The sequence below is a fragment of the Phascolarctos cinereus genome, unplaced genomic scaffold (assembly GCF_003287225.1).
Source record: "Phascolarctos cinereus isolate Bilbo 61053 unplaced genomic scaffold, phaCin_HiC Scaffold_5;HRSCAF=322, whole genome shotgun sequence".
Lineage (NCBI taxonomy): Eukaryota > Metazoa > Chordata > Mammalia > Diprotodontia > Phascolarctidae > Phascolarctos > Phascolarctos cinereus.
The window spans coordinates 388,936,526-388,946,267 of record NW_027555958.1 but is presented as its reverse complement, the minus strand read 5'-3'; the positions used below and the strand labels follow the sequence as shown (position 1 = coordinate 388,946,267).

The 9,742-nt window shown below is 38.6% G+C and overlaps 1 pseudogene; it reads right to left on the bottom strand.

The window, feature by feature from the left end:
- Positions 1-4,150: 4,150 nt before the first annotated feature.
- Positions 4,151-6,832, bottom strand: LOC110197687 (SERPINE1 mRNA-binding protein 1 pseudogene; annotated as a pseudogene).
- Positions 6,833-9,742: the final 2,910 nt, after the last annotated feature.

Below are 9,742 nucleotides of genomic sequence, written 5' to 3'. Positions count from 1 at the left end.
ATACACATTTTTTTTGTGCTTCTTATGTAGCTGTTTTGACATTATTTTCCTTTTCTGAGATTGTGTTTTGGTCTTCCATGTTCCCATAGTAACTTTCTTTAATCAGATTCTTTTTTTTATTTTGTTTTCTTTTCCCCATTTACCAACCTATTTCTTGACTTTTAGCTTTACAGTAAAGTTGGTCTCTGCTCCCGGAGGGAGGGGACATTATCTTAAGCATTAGGTTTTCATATTGCTGTTTTCAGAGATAATTCTGAGGACCTACAAGTTTTCAGCTCTTCTAAGATGGTATGATCTAAGGAGATATGTGGTCTTTTCTCTTCTGACCTGTGTTCTTTTCTGTGAGTAATCATAAGCATTCTTTGTCACCCTGGGACTTTGAACAGGGTTCCCGATCCACTATAGCCATAAGCTCTAGTGTGCTAGTACTCCTCCTTGCCCTGGGAATTCAACACAGGCATGTTACCCAAAACTACAGATGGTCAATGCAGCAGAGTCCTTTATGTAGTGTTACTTTGCAACTTCATTTTGACTGATTTTCTTCCCCCCTTACTGTCTGCGGATTGAGAACTCTGGAACATTGAGGCTGATTCAGTCACCATGAAGACCTGCTGCTGGTTTGCATAGGTACTGCCTGTACTGGACTTCACTCCTCTCTTTCCTTAGTGAGACATACCTTTCCTGTTGACCTTCTAAATTGACTTGTGCTGAAAATAGCTTCACCTTTTCTTGCCATTGGTTATACCACTCTAGGATTCATTTTGAGCTATTATTTTCAAGTTGTTTGGAGGAAAGTTTGGGAGCACTCAAGTGAGTTCCTTCCTCTAGTCTGTTATCTTGGCTCTAAAATCTTTATTTTAAAAAAATGTGACAATGACTCTTTATGAATAATTCCATTGGCACTTATGCTTAAAAGCTTCATCAGTTACCTCTGTAATGGTGACTAATCAAGAAAGTTGAGTATATTAGGCATATGAGTTCTGGTTAAATTAATTATTTCTGTAAAAACATAATTTATATCATAAGATCTGCTTTTTGACAGAAATCAATATAATTAAAAGAGATAACATGTGTAACCTATTTAAGCACAGTACTTGGCACACAAGAAGCACTTAACAGATTCTGATTATCTTCCCTTCCTCCTCATCTCTTAATTCCTATTTTAAATTTGTTTTACATGAGGCATTGAATAGATATTTCTAGGCAAATGAATTAATGAAGAGATGAGTGCTTTGGTCAAGCACATGAGGTTTTAAGAAACTCAATAGTTCTACCACTATACATCTTTTCCTTTATCTCAGGAAACACTATTTTCTTGGAAATATGCATACAGACACATTTCTATTTAGCAGTTTTTAATTCTTGGATGAGAAAATTCCACATACCTCCTTTAGGCATTTTCCTCAAGATGAAAAATTAATTTTTCTGAGACTTCTTTTCATAATCTTCAAAATGAGGACATTGGAACTAATGAATACTAAGGCTTCTTCTACCTCTAATCCCTGCGGTCAAATGAATCCAAGCTCTATACAATCTATGGAGTATTCATCAATAATAGGAAGATAGATAGGTAGAATTGCAATGAAAGTACGTGATGAGATTTTTAGGGCAGTTATTTAATTTTGTTTTCTTGAATGTTTGTTTTATTGAGCAGGTAGATGGTACTTAGCAAAACTGAGCAAAGGAGTTTGTTTGTTTTTTTAAGTCAGATAAATGAACTGTCTGGCTGAGAAGTTGACTAGCCTAGTGAACCAAATCCAAAATCAAAGACTATGAGTTTCCACTCTGCTTTCCTATTGCCTTGCTTTATAATCTTCTTATGTTATTAATCTCTCTTGAGCTCAGTGTCACTTTGTAAAAGAGGTCTGGGCAGCTTAGTGACAATTAAAAACAAATTGCAGATATCCAGAACCAAATAAAAATGATCAAGAGAATTAGAAAAAAATAATGTTGGCATCTGAACATTGCTAACTTCTATACTGCATGAAGAATAACATGGGCTTGGGTGAATAACAGTATTCATAGATTGCTTCCCCACCCTCAATACTTTTATAAAACTTGCTTGAAATTTGCTTCTTCATTTTAAAAATAACTAATTGTATTGTGTTGGTGCTATTTCTACTCACTTAAGTTGCAAATGCTCATCTACATGAGTTCCTGTGGGGGAAAAAAAATTCATTATCAGCTTTTTTGGGCAACCTTTCGGTGAAGGATAGCTCCAAAATTAGATAGTCTAGACCAAGGGTGGGGAACTTGCAGCCTCCTGGCCACATATGGCCCTCTAGATCCTCAAGTGTGGCCCTTTGACTGAATGCAAACTTCACAGAACAAATCCCCTTCATGAAAGGATTTGTTTGGTGAAACTTGGACTCAGGCAAAAGGCCACCCCCAAGAACATAGAAGGCCATTGTAGCCTTGAGGCCACAAGTTCCCCACCCCTGGTCGAGACATTGAAAGATAGGCTAGCAACAAAATGTCAAAAATTGGAGTTGAAAACTTTCTGTATTGGCAAGTCTAGTCAGTTTGAATTCTACTGAAATAGCTTATAACACAGCATCATATCTATACCACAATGAAGAAACATAGGATTTTAGCAAAGACCACATCACATGTAACATTGAAATATGTTTGAAAATAGAAATTCAAACAATGAGACTGATAAAGCAATCTCAATATCACAAAACAAATATTTCATAATCAAAAATGTATTGTCATAGTTTGGGTATAGAAGATTCCTTGATTGTTAGGATTATAGGCATATTTTTTCTTAATGAATTCATCTGGTACTATAGCTACATGATCCAAAACAACTGCACAACATATAAAAGGGAAATTTGTTTTTATTTTAAATTATGAAATATCAACCCTGCAAATATATCTTTTGTCCTAGCTTACCCTTCTCCTTCCAACTATTTTTCATCTCAGTTCTCCAAGGATGGTTTTATATAAATGTCAAATATTTGATCTTTTGACATTTAATAATGAATAGCTCTCTGACCTTGATTCTTCTTAAAGTGATATTTAAAATGAGATCAGTGAACCAGATGTCCCTCTCTCTATATCTGATATGATTAAAAAGTAATGAAGCACATAATATGATTTAATGTGTAGGCAAACCTGCACATGCTGGGAAAGTTAGATATGTTTTGTAATATATATTTTATGTGACAGTATATTACACAAAAGACAATGGTAAGTTGTGCAATGGGAATGAGGAGGCTATACAATATTACCATTTGGACTTTATATATAAAAACAGAGCAAAAGATAAAACATAGGTTCTCAAAAAAAAAGAGATGCGACACTCTTAACAAATGAGAAGAAATGAATGGGCTTCCCAAATGCCAAATTGAAATACTGAGCTTGGAAAAGAATTAGAAGAATAATCAAACAGCTCTTCTATAGAGATTTCATGAAAGACATAATGTAAAATCACATAAGAAAAGGCATAGAGAGGTTGCAATGTGCACCAGGTAATGAAATATATAATACAAATGAGATCACAAATCCATCAAAACAGATAAAACATTTGTGAGTCTACCAAGTCTTTTTATTTTCACATATAAATCTGAATTCTAAAAAGTATCCTCCACAGAGAAGTTTAAATAAGAAATTTCCTGAAAGTCCTTTAAAACACTTAAAAATATTAAATAATGATAATCATGAAGATGATATGATGATGACTGATACCTAGACAAGTGATTTCATTGGTGTGGAGAGCTTTACATACATACATGCATGTATGCATGCATATATATATATGTGTGTGTGTGTGTGTGTATCTATCTATCTTCTACATTTTATCTTCATATTATCTCATTTTATCTTCGTATTATCTCTCATCTAGAGCTATTCTTTTTTTTTCCCACTGACACCACTCTAGTGCATGACATCATCAACTCACATCTGGAGTACTGCAAAAGCCTTCTGTTTGGTCTTCTTGCCTTAAGGCTCTCCCCACTCCAATCCATCTTCCATGAAGCTGTCAAATTACCTTTTTTTTTCTCTTATCATATTGGATTTATTCTAGGAATGGGGGCACCATCATGGGCAAACAATAAGTCTGACATTCCCATACCACAATGCATATTTGGCATCATCAATATAAGCACTTTCTGCAATGCTTCTGATTGAAACTTAACTTCTCCTGTTCATTCTGTATCACTCTTGTCCATGTTCCCCCACAAATACACCACAGAGAAGCAACACAAAGTGACAACTTCCCTTCTCACTTTCTCTGGACATTGAAAGAATGCCAACTGTCTGGTGATTAATTCAACCTTTGCTGTTACCACATGGCCAGAATACTTCATTTTTTTTTATTTGGTACTTTATTTTTCCCCAGTAACAAGTAAAAACAATTTTTAACATTCACTTTTAAAACTTCGAGTTCCAAATTCTCTCCTTTCTCCCCCCCCCAGGCAAACAATTGGATATAGGTTATAGATGTGTAGTCATGCAAAATACTTCCATAACAGTCATGTTGAGAAAAAACTAACTACATTTCCTGCCATCCTATCCTGTCTCCCCTTTATTCTATTCTCTCCTTTCATCCTGCCCTTCCTCAAAAGTGTTTGCTTCTGATTACTCCCTCCTCCAACCTGCCCTCCCTGCTATCACCCCCCCCTTTTTCTTATGTCCTTGCCTCGTACTTTCCTGTAGGGTAAGATAAATTTCTATACCTAATTGTGTATGCTATTCACTCTTTAGGCCAATTCTGATAAGAGTGAGATTCACTCACTCCCTCTTACAACCCCTATATTGCCTGTCACTGTAAATGTTTTTTCTTACCTCTTTTATGTGAGATAATTTACCCCATTCTACCTCTCCCTTTCTTTCTCCCAGTACATTCCTCTCACCATTTCATTTTTTTCTAGATATCATCCCTTCATATTCAATCACACCTGTGCCCTCTGTTAATATACACTTCTAGCTACTCTAGTAATGAGAAAAGTGTTATGAGTGACAAATATCATTTTTTTCATGTAGGAATGTAAAAAGTTTAACTTTAATAATTCCCTTATGATTTCTCCTTCCTGTTTACCCTTTTATGTTTTATTTAGTCCTGCATTAAAAGTCAAATTTTCTATTTAGCTCTGGTCTTTTTTTCTTTCTATCTATCTTTCTTTCTTTCTTTCTTTCTTTCTTTCTTTTTTTTTTGGTACACACTGTTCACACCTATATTTCAAGTTTGGAAATGCGTATTTACAAGCAGCAATGCAAAAAAGTATCCATGAAAAATGCATAATCTCTAAAACTATGCTTTGGGTTTTTTTAGGCAGTTGGGGTTAAGTGACTTGCCCAGTGTCACACAGCTAGTGTCAAGTGGTTGGTGTGCAGCCGCATTTGATCTCAGGTCCTAGTGACTTCAGTGTCAGTGTTCACTAAGCTACCTAGGAGTCCCCTAATCTCTGAAAATTATGAAAACATCCTACTACCATTACATTTCTAAATACAGAACTGACTACCATATTGTTGCTTCTGTGTAGCGAGAGAAGTTCATTTTCAAAACAGATAAAATTCAATCTTTAGGTGTGAATGGCATGAATGACAGTCTTTTTTAAAAAGCATGCAAGCCTCCTGGAGGAGGGTCCACAAAGAAGCCGGGGCAGCCTGATGACGTCCAGTTTAGGCCAGAGCCAGGAAAGCCTGTGTGTCATCTATGTCAGGTGCAGAAGCACAGGACTTGTCAGGTCTGCTTGCGTGGTTGGGACCATGGCCACGTCCTGGGCGACCAAGGTCTCCAAACTTGATCTCCAGCTGGGATGCAATATCATTGGTGGGCTTACGAATGTGATTATCCATCACAGATTCTTCGGTGTGAGCCTCCTCGCCCATGGACTGGTGGAGCACGAAGCCCTCCTTCCACTACCTGTGGGTGCCCTCCTTGGGTCTGCGCATATTAAATTCTACTTTGGTCAGGTCCTTGTTCTGAATCGCCTACCACTCATCCAAGGTCATCTCTTTGGGGCACTCCTCCTTTGCCTCTTCCACTTCTTTTTCTTTATTTTCTGCATCAGCCACTGGGTGCCCTTCTCCTTCAGGGGTCTCCTCAGTCACAGTGGTCTGCTCCAAGTCTGTCAACTCGTCTTTGACCGTTCCCCAGTTATGCGAGCCGCTTCCACAACGCTTGTCCTCGTGCTTCAGACCGCTGAAATGTGAATGTGAGAAAGATCTATCACTTCCACTGCGCCTATCTAATTCCCTCTTTCCACGAGAGTCAAAACCATATCCTCTGCCCATTCCATGGCCACGACCACCACGTCCTCTTCCTCCAGGACCGCCAGGACCTGGGATCGGCCAGTTAATGATAGATAGGCTTATCAACCGAAAATTCTCCTCCTTCACCCTTTTCTTCAATTAATTCTTCAAATAGTCGCTCACGAGGTGGTCGCCTTTCCGTTCTCCTATCAACTGGTTTTCCTTCACCCTGAAATTGCTAGTCAGGCCTTCTACCAACTGGTCTTATCCCTTCTTTCTTGACCGCGGCGGGGGGGCCTCGTTCTTTTTGTTGGCGCGGGTTCTTGTGGTCCTTCTGAGACTCCTTGCGCAGTGGCTTCCTGGGCGCGCCCAAGCCGCCCGAACCGGCCTGGGCCGCAGCCTGTGCCACACTCGTGGGCCCGGGCCTGTCGGCCGCCACCACCTTCTTTCTTCTTGTTCTCGGCTGCCTTCAGCACCTTGAATTGGGTCAGATTCGTCGTCAAATAGCTAGTCGAACCGTTTGGTGACGATGCAGCTGAAGCATTCCTGCAGGTGGCCGGGCATGATGGGGCCCCCCGCAGTGTGGTCCTCCAGGTATTGCAGCGGTTTGAGCCAAGCCCTCGGCGCCTGCTTCAGCACATCCCCACAAGATCAGCTCTGGTCTTTTCTTAAGAAAGCATTAAATTCCTCTGTCTCATTGAATATCAGTTTTTTTTTTTTTTCCGCTTGTGGATTAAACTCAGTTTTGCTGGGTAGGTGATTATTGGTTTTAATCCCAGCTCCTTTGGCTTCCAGAACATCATATTCCAAGTCCTCCAATACTTTAATGTAGAAGCTGCTAAATCTTCTGTTATCCTGATTGTGTTTCCACAATTCTTGAATTGTTTCTTGCTGGCTGCTTGTGATAGTTTTTCCTTGACCTGGGAACTCTGGAATTTGTCTACAATATTCCTGGGAGTTTTCATTTTGAGATCTCTTTCAGGAGGTAATCAGTGATTATTTCCATTTCTATTTTACCCTCCAGTTGTAGAATATCAGGGCAGTTTTCCTTGATAATTTCTTGAAAGATGATGTCTAGGCTCTTTTCTTGATTGTGGCTTTGAGGTAGTACAATAATTTTAAAGTTGGATCTATTTTCCAGGTCACTTATTTTTCCAATGAGATATTTCACATTGTCTTCTTTTTTTTTCTTTTTTCATTCTTTTGGTTTTGTTTTATAATTTCTTGATTTCCATAAAGTCATTAGCTTCTATTTTATCCATTCTAATTTTTAAGGAATTATTATTTTCAGTGAACTTTTGGACCTCCTCTTTCATTTGGCCAGCTCAGCCTTTAAAAAGGCATTCTCCTTGTTGGTTTTTTGGACCTCTTTTGCCATTTGGTCTAGTCTATTTCTTAAGGTGTTATTTTCTTCAGTATTTTTGGGGTCACCTTTAGCAAGCGGTTGACTTGTTTTTGATGATTTTCTTGCATCACCCTCATTTATCTTCCCAATTTTTCCTCTATTTCTCTTAACATGCTTTTCAAAATCTTTTTTGAGCTCTTCCATGGTCTGAGACCACTTCATTTTTTTTTTTACCTTAGAAGCTTTGGATGTAGAAGTTTTGTCTTTGTTATCTTCTTCTGAGTGTATGTTTTCACCTTCCTTGTCACCAAAGTAAGTTTCTATAGTCAAATCTGCCCCACACCCCTGTTTGCTCATTTTCCTCTTTAAGCCAATTCTGATGAGAGTAAGATTCACTCAATTGCTCTGACCTTCCCACCTCTTCTCCTCCACTGTAAAAGCTTTTTCTTGCCTCTTTTATGTGAGATAATTTACCCCATTCTACCTCTCCCTTCCTCTTTCTTCCAATACATTCCTCTCTCACCACTTCAATTTTTTTTTAGATATCATCTTTTCATACTCAACTCACATCTGTGCCCTGTTTATATATACTCCTTCTAGCTACCCTAATAATGAGAAAAGTCTTTCTATATCTGATGTGATTGAAAAGTAATGAAGCACATAACATGATTTAATGTGTAGGCAAACCTGCTCATGCCGGGGAAAGTTAGATATGTTTTATAATATATATTTTATGTGACGAAAGATATTACACAAAGGACAATAGTAAGTTGTGCAATGGGTGTGAAGAGGCTATGCAATATTACCATTAGGCTTTATGTATAAAGACAGAGAAAAAGATAACACATAGGACCAAAAGAAAAGTGAAAGACAGAGAGAGAGAGAGAGAGAGAGAGATGCAACATTCTTAACAAATGTCTATTTGTTAAGCCTATTACTTGACACTTTAACTATTGGTTAAGGTAGGGTTCTGTTTCCAATGTGGAGGGTGAACAGTCCCCACCTTCAAGGGTTTTGTGCAGCTATTTTCAATAATACTTCTAAGGACCTGTAAATTTTCAATTCTTCTAAGGTGGTATGATCTAAGGAGAGGTGTTTAGCCTTCTCCTGGCCTGTGCTTTGGTCTGTGAGTGAGCAAAAGCACTCTTTTCTGCCCTAAGACTGTGAGGAGGGCGCTCTCTTCACTGCTGCTGCAAGCTCTTCTATGCTAGTGCCCCTCCTCACTCCAAATCAGGACTGTCATCCAGATGTAAGTATGAGCAAAGCAACAGCCCTGCCTCAATGCTAGCAAAGAGATCCTGTAATCTCCTTTTGACCAGTTGTTTGATCCCCTACTGCTAGCCGCTGCTGCCACTGCTGATTCAGTCACTCCTAAGGCCTACTCCTTTGCTGGGGCCGAAGCTGTTCTGTGGCCAGGGCTGGACTGCACTCCTCTCTCATTCAGGTCCAACAGACCTTTCCTATTGACCTTCTAAATTGTCTTTAGCATTTGTGAGCTGAGAAGTCTGGAAACTGCCCTACTGCCAGTGATTCAATCCCCTGAGGCCTGCTGTAGGTTTTTTGGGGCCCAGTTTCTGCTGGTGCAGACTAAGATCCTCTCTCAGCCTAGTGCAACAGACCTTTCCTGTTGACCTTCCAGGTTATCTTGGGCTGGAAGTTTGTTTTATTCTGTCTTTTTGTGGGTTTTACTACTCTAGAATTTGTTTAGAGTCATTTTAAATGCTATTTTGAAGGTTTTTGGGGACAGCTCAGGTGAGTTCTTGCCTTTACCCCTCCATCTTGGCTCCCAGCCCACCCCCCAAATTAACTTTCTTAAGTACAGGTCGGATCATATCAACCTTCCTTACCTTTTCAAAAAGATACCAGCATCTATATATTACCTCTAGGATCAAATATAAAATTCTACATTTCTACTGTAAAGTCCTTAGTAACCATCTTTTTTATATTCTGGCCATTCATCTTCAGACTCTCCTCATTTTTACTGACTTTCTCCTATTCTTGGAACTCTGTTCTTATTTCCTCTTCTTTGCTACCCTGTTTCTTTCAAGTACCAACTAAAATCTCATCTATAAGAAGTTTTATTTTCTTTCCCAGTCTTCCAAAATCTTAATATCTTTCCTCTGAAGTTACCTGCAATGTATCTTCTCTATATCTTATTTGTACATGATTATTTAAGTCAATCCTACATTAGGGTTA